This window comes from Triticum dicoccoides, chromosome 3A, assembly GCF_002162155.2.
Source record: "Triticum dicoccoides isolate Atlit2015 ecotype Zavitan chromosome 3A, WEW_v2.0, whole genome shotgun sequence".
In the NCBI taxonomy this organism is placed as follows: domain Eukaryota; kingdom Viridiplantae; phylum Streptophyta; class Magnoliopsida; order Poales; family Poaceae; genus Triticum; species Triticum dicoccoides.
In genome coordinates, this window is record NC_041384.1 from 595,429,199 (window position 1) to 595,435,912 (window position 6,714).

The window sequence follows — 6,714 nt, forward strand, 5'->3', positions numbered from 1 at the left end:
ATCAGATAAGAGAGTGGTATGATGACTCTGAAGATTATCAAACTTAGTCTGAAGTCTCTGAAGACTTCCAGCCAAAGCTTTCGAACGATCCATCTCTTCACCCAACATATCATCGCTCTCATCCAACATGTTTTGAACTTTTTCCAGAGCTCTTTGTTGTTTAGTGGCAAGGGAAACAAGTTTGGTATAGCTGGGTCCAAATTCATCACCAGATTCATCATCACTGGACTCAGATAGGTAGCACTCAGTTACCTTGGCACCTTTTGCCATAAGGCATGGTGAAGAGGATGATGATTCCGGATTGAAAGTCATAGCCTTGCGCGATTCCATGAAATCCCCAAACCAAGGATCATGATGAGTTCGATGACCTTCATAGACCTCAGATAGTCGGTCCCAGATGAGCTTCACATGGCTGAGATGCATAATGTTCCTGAACTGATTTAGAGACAAGACGGAGCAGATGATGTCCTTCGCCGTGAGGTTAAGTAGAGTGTACTTGCGAATATCATCAACCTCCGCCATCTTGCAGAGATCGGTAAGACCAATCTCAGTGACGGTCCACAGTTTGTTGTTCATCGCCATGAGGTGCTTCTTCATCATGGCCTTCCACTTGGGATAATCATGAGGCATCTCACTATCTTCATTCCTGCGGTCGACATTACTAAAACTCCAGGCAGTTAAACCAAAATCACATAGAACAAGGGAGTACCTTGCTCTCATACCAATTGAAAGTGCATTAAGTCGACTAGAGGGGGGTGAATAGGCGATTTTTATGAATTCTTCACTGAGGAATTTCAGAGTGAGGAAATTCCTCAGCGAAGAACTACTTGCAGCGGAATAAGTACTCAGGTGCAAACATAATAGAGTAATAGCACATTCACCATGATGAAATGAAGACAAGCACAGACTACAGAAAGCGTAAACACAGGATAAGCAGGCTGACGACAAACTGACTGAAGAAATTGAGATGAGGAAATTGAGAAAGTCTTCAGTCAAAGTCTTCAAATAGTAGCGATCAGGTACAACAAACACAGAATGAGGAAATGAAAGGGTTGAGTAAATAGAACCAGTTAGCTCAGTGAAGACAATGATTTGGTAGACCAGTTCCAACTGCTGTGACAGTTGTACGTCTGGTTGGAGGGCTAGGTATTCAAACCCGAGGACACACCGTCCTCACTGTATTCTCCTTGAACTAAGGTCACACAGACCTCGTCCAATCACTCGTGGTAAGTCTTCAGGCGACTTCCAAACCTTCATAGACTCGGTCACTCGACGATCCACAATTTCCACTTGGATGCTCTAGACCATGATGCCTAACCGTCTGGAGGATGCACAATCCTCAAAGGTAACAAGCATCGGTTCCACACAGGAACAATCTCTTCAGTGATGCTCAATCACTTTGGGTTTGTAGGTGTTTGGTTTGGGGTTTTAGGTTTTTCCTTAGTTGATGATTTTCGCTGAAAGTCCTTGGAGGACGGGATGCTCTCAATGACAAGTGTCAGTTTCTTGCGGAGCAGCCATACCAGGTAGTGGTTGTAGGGGAGGCTATAGCCTAGGGAGCAGCCTGACATGATAAGACATAAATGCCCTTCAATGATATGACCGTTAGGTGGGTAGATATTTTGGGACAGCTGGCACATAGCACAACAACGGTCGAAAATTTGAGGTTCAAATTCCTCAGGGCTATCATGTTCCTCACTTGTAGGCAATCCGCACTGGCGAATTCCTAACTCCTTAGCCAGAACAAGTTCCTCAGAGACTAGAAGATCTTCGTCTTTTTCACTGAAGAAATTGACTGAACTGTATGATATTGCAATGGCTTCACTCGAAGGGATTGGTAGGTGTAGGATTTTGAGATGAGCATCACCTGGAAACTTTTCCTTAGTTTTACCTCGACCCCTTTAAGAGTACGGTGTTTCCTATGACTCAAGAAAGATAAAATGAAACTACGAAAAAGAAATTCTTCACGCTTCATATTCCTCGCATAAATACCAAGTCTTCAGGATCACACCAATTTCTTCACTTTCAAAGTCTTCAAAAAACCAAAGTCTTCAGTTGAAGACATTCATTTTTAGGGGTCAACTTTCTCTGTAAATATCAAACTCCTCAAAGACTTATAAACCTATGTAAACTCACAAATACATTAGTCCCTTAACCTATAAGTCTTCAATACACCAAAATCACTAAGGGGCACTAGATGCACTTACAACCACCTCCATTGGTGCCTCTCCAATGATGCGTGAGTAGTTCTTTGTAGACCTTCGGGTCCATAGTTAGTAGCTAGATGCATTCATCTCTCTCTCTCTTGATTCTCAATACAATGGTCTTTGGAGATCCATATGATGTAACTCTTTTGTGGAGTGTTTGTTGGGATCGATGAACTTCGAGTCTATGATCAGATCTATGTTTTTATATCCATGAAAGTATTTGAGTTTCTTTGATCTCTTTTATGCATGATCTCTTATAGCCTCGTATTTTTTTTTGATATTTGGGTTTTGTTTGGCCAACTCGATCTATTTATCTTTCAATGGGAAGAGGTGCCCGGTAATGGGTTCGATCTTACGGTGCTTGATCCCAGTGACAGAAAGGGAACCGACATGTATGTATCATTGCTACTAAGGATAAAAATACGAGATCTATATCTACCGCCATATAGATAAACGGATCTTGTCTACATCATGTCATCATTCTTACTGCATTACTCTGTTTTCCATGAACTTAATACACTATATGCATGTTGGATAGCGGTCGATGTGTGGAGTAATAGTAGTAGATGCAGGCAGGAGTCGGTCTACTAATCTTGGACGTGTTGCCTATGTAATGATCATTGCCTGGATATCATCATAATTATTTGAAGTTCTATCAATTTCCCAACAGTAATTTGTTTACCCACCATTTGCTATTTTTCTTGAGAGAAGCCACTAGTGAAACCTACGGCCCCCGGGTCTTATTTCTCATATATTTTCCTTTGCGATCTACTTTTTCCTTGCTTTTATTTTCAGATCTATAAACCAAAAATACAAAAAATACTTTGATGTACTTTATTTTATTTGTGATCTATTTATCCAATCTATTACAACCTTTTTACCGTCACGCACCAATTTCTGGCGCCGTTACCCGAAAGGGATTGACAACCCCTTTAACTCGTCGGGTTGCGAGGTGTTGTTATTTGTGTGCATGAGTTGTTTATGTTGTGTTGGTTGGTTCTCCTACTGGTTTGATAACCTTGGTTTCATAACTGAGGGAAATACCTATTGCCGTTGTGCTGCATCATCCCTCCCTCTTCGGGGAAATACCGACGTAGTTCTAGCTGCCATCAAGGAGAATTTCTGGCGCCGTTGCGGGGGAGGATCAAGTCAAGATAGTCTCCCGTTAACGTGCCTTCTGGCGCCGTTGCCGGGGAGGATCTTCAACATAACCAGGTTCCTATTCACAAATCTCATCTCCTTGCAATTTACATTACTCGCCATTTGCCTCTCTTTTTCTGTTCGTCGTTCTCTTGCTTTCTAGTATCGACGGCTAGCGTCCCTACTCCTCCTTTATCACTAGATTTTGAAGTCTTGTACTTCAAGCAAAGACAAGGAGAAAATTTGAAAGATGCCTGGTATAGGCTTATGGAATCGTATCGTATTTCCAACTTAAAGGGGGACGCCAAGGTTTTGCTTAGTAATTTTTATATAGAATTGGCTTTGCCCCATAGACAACTTCTTGATTTCGCCGCTAAAGGAAATTTTATTGAACTTGATGCCAATGCTGCCTATGAACTATTAGAGGGAATCCTGGGAATTCCACCTCAAAAGAAGGGGTTTCATTTTACCCCCAAGGGAGCCCAAATGCTGGACAAACTTGCTGATTTGCATAAACATATGGTTAAAGTACAGAAATATAATGAACCCCTCAAACACCTCAATGGTAGTATCAATCGAATGAATACCCTGGTTACTCTTTGCAACAAGCGATTGGATATTTTGGATCTTAAGATGGTTTCTTTTCCGGAGAATTTGGGGAAGCTGAAAGAGCCTCCCGGGTTTGAGAAAACCCTTACAAAAGTTGCCAAAACTTCGGAAGACAAAACTTAGATCCTTGATATATGCCTAGCTAAGGGCGTAAAACTATAGCGCTTGTTGGGAGGCAACCCAATGAATAAAATTTATTTTTGCTTTTTGCTTCCTGTTATTGTGTGTTTACACAATTATGCTACTGTTATGATTGTGTTTTTTATGTTTTAATTAGTGTTTGTGCCAAGTAAAGCCTTTAGGATCTTCTTGGGCAATGGTTGTTTGATCTTGCTGAAAAAACAGAAAACTTTGCGCTCACGAAATTAATTTTCATCTTTTACCAGGGAGCGATAAAATACCTATTCCAATTGCAGTAGATCAATATACAAATTTCTCAGGTCATCCTAATTTTCAGAATTTTTGGAGTTACAGAAGTGTTCGAAATAGTCAGATTTCTATAGGCTGTTCTGTTTTGACAGATTCTGTTTTCTTTGTGTTGTGTGCTTATTTTGATGGCTCTATGGTTTTCTTTGATGAGTTTTTGCCATAGAAAAGTTGGAATACATTAGATATAGTACAAAAACAAAATATGAATTGGTTTGATACAACACTTATAGTAGTGATTTATTATTCTTATACTAACGGATCTCACGAAGGCTTTGTTGAGTTTTGTGTGATTGAAGTTTTCAAGTTTTGGGTTATCTTACGATGGATGAAGGAAAGATGTAAGAGCCTAAGCATGGGGATGCCCCAGCATCCCAAGCTATTATTCAAGAATGAGCAACCAACTAAGCTTGGGGATGCCCCCGAGTGGCATCCTTGCTTTCTTCAAACAACTATCGGTATTTTACTCAAGACTATATTTTTATTCATCACATGATCTGTGTTTTTCTTGGAGCGTCTTGTATAATATGTGTCTTTGCTTGTTTTATTTTGTGTTTTAAGTTATCAATCCTTGTTGGACACACCTAGTTGAGAGAGGCAAAATTATGTCATGAGTTGTTAGAATTGCTCTCTATGCTTCACTTGAATCTTTTACGAGCTAGGACTTTCTCTAGTGCTTCACTTATATCTTTTTGAGCACAGTGTGCTTTGTTACTTTTGAAGAAATGCTCTTTTGCTTCACTTAGATTTGTTTGCGAATTAGTAAAATTTTGAAGAAATTCTCTCTTGCTTCACTTACATTATTTTGAGAGAAACAAAATTTGTTATGCTCATGATCTTCACTTATATTTGGTTGAGCTTATGAAAAACAACTCATGAAAATTAGTCCCAAAGTGATAGATATCCAAGAAGCATAAAGTAAACAAAATGTCATGAAGATCATTGGACAAAATAAACTTGATTCTTAGTAATAGTTTTGAGATACGATGATGTGATATGTGAGTTATGTTTATGAGTAATTGTGTTCTAGTAAGAATATAGGTGTTAAGGTTTGTGATTCCCTATGCATGCACGAAAGTCAATAGTCATGCAATGAAAATTATATCCTACTTGTGGTGCATTATTCGGTGTTAATTATGCTTAATGCTTGCTTATGATATTATTCATTTCTTGGTTGGTCGCTTCCCAATCTTTTGCTAGCCTTCATTCTGCACTAAGTATGACCTCTACTTGTGCATCCAAAATCCTTTAAACCAGTTTTGTCACATGAGTCCACTATACCTACCTATATGTGGTATTCTTTTGCCGTTCTAAGCAAATTTGCATGTGCCATCTCTAATTTTCAAAATGAACTTCTCTTTTGTGTGTTTGTTTCGCTCGCGGAATGGTAACGGGTGGCTAATATTTTCCATGCTAGATGTGTTATTCTCAAGATGAGTGTTTATTCACTTGTCATTGCACGAGAGTAAGGCAAAGGTATTTGGGATGCCCAGTCCCGAATGCAAAAGCAAAAATGAATTTACTTTATGTTGTCAAATAATAAATTCCTTGGAAAGTGTTGGTATGGAGGGCACCCGTGGATACAGCTAGCCATGGAAAGTGTTCAGAACTCTAAGTCGTTTTCGTTGGTGGGATGGATACACCTCCCAAAATGTTTTTATCTCAATTTTTCGCGTTGAGCTCTGGCACCTCTACAAATCCCCACTTCCCTCTGCGAAGGGACTTTCTTCTACTTTATGCAAATTTGAGTCTCCATCTTCTCTCATAAAAGCACCAACTAGGAGGCAATATGATCGTGCTCAAGTATTGGGTGTAGTTAATATTCTAGTGTGTTTCATGAATGGATCAATGTTTGAGCATGATGGGCTAGGGATAACTTATTTTAGCATTGATACTTTGAAACACATGGTTGCTTGTTGAGATGCTTGAGTATCTATATTATTATGTCAAAACTAGACTATTGCTTTGAATCACATAAAACTCCAAATGTCCATGCTATCAAGAAAAGAATATGATATGACTTGATGAACATCACTCCACATCAAAAAAGTTCTTTCTTTTATCACTTACCTACTCGAGGACGAGTAGGAGTTAAGCTTGGGGATGCTGATACGTCTCCAACATATCTATAATTTTTGATTGTTCCATGTTGTTTTATTATCAATATTGGATGTTATATAATCATTTTATAGTCATTTTATATCATTTTTTGGTACTAACGTATTGACATAGTGCCTAGTGCCAGTTCCTGTCTTTCCATGTTTTTTACATTGCAGGAAATCAATATCAAACGGAGTCCAAATAGCACGAAACTTTACGATGATTTTTTATG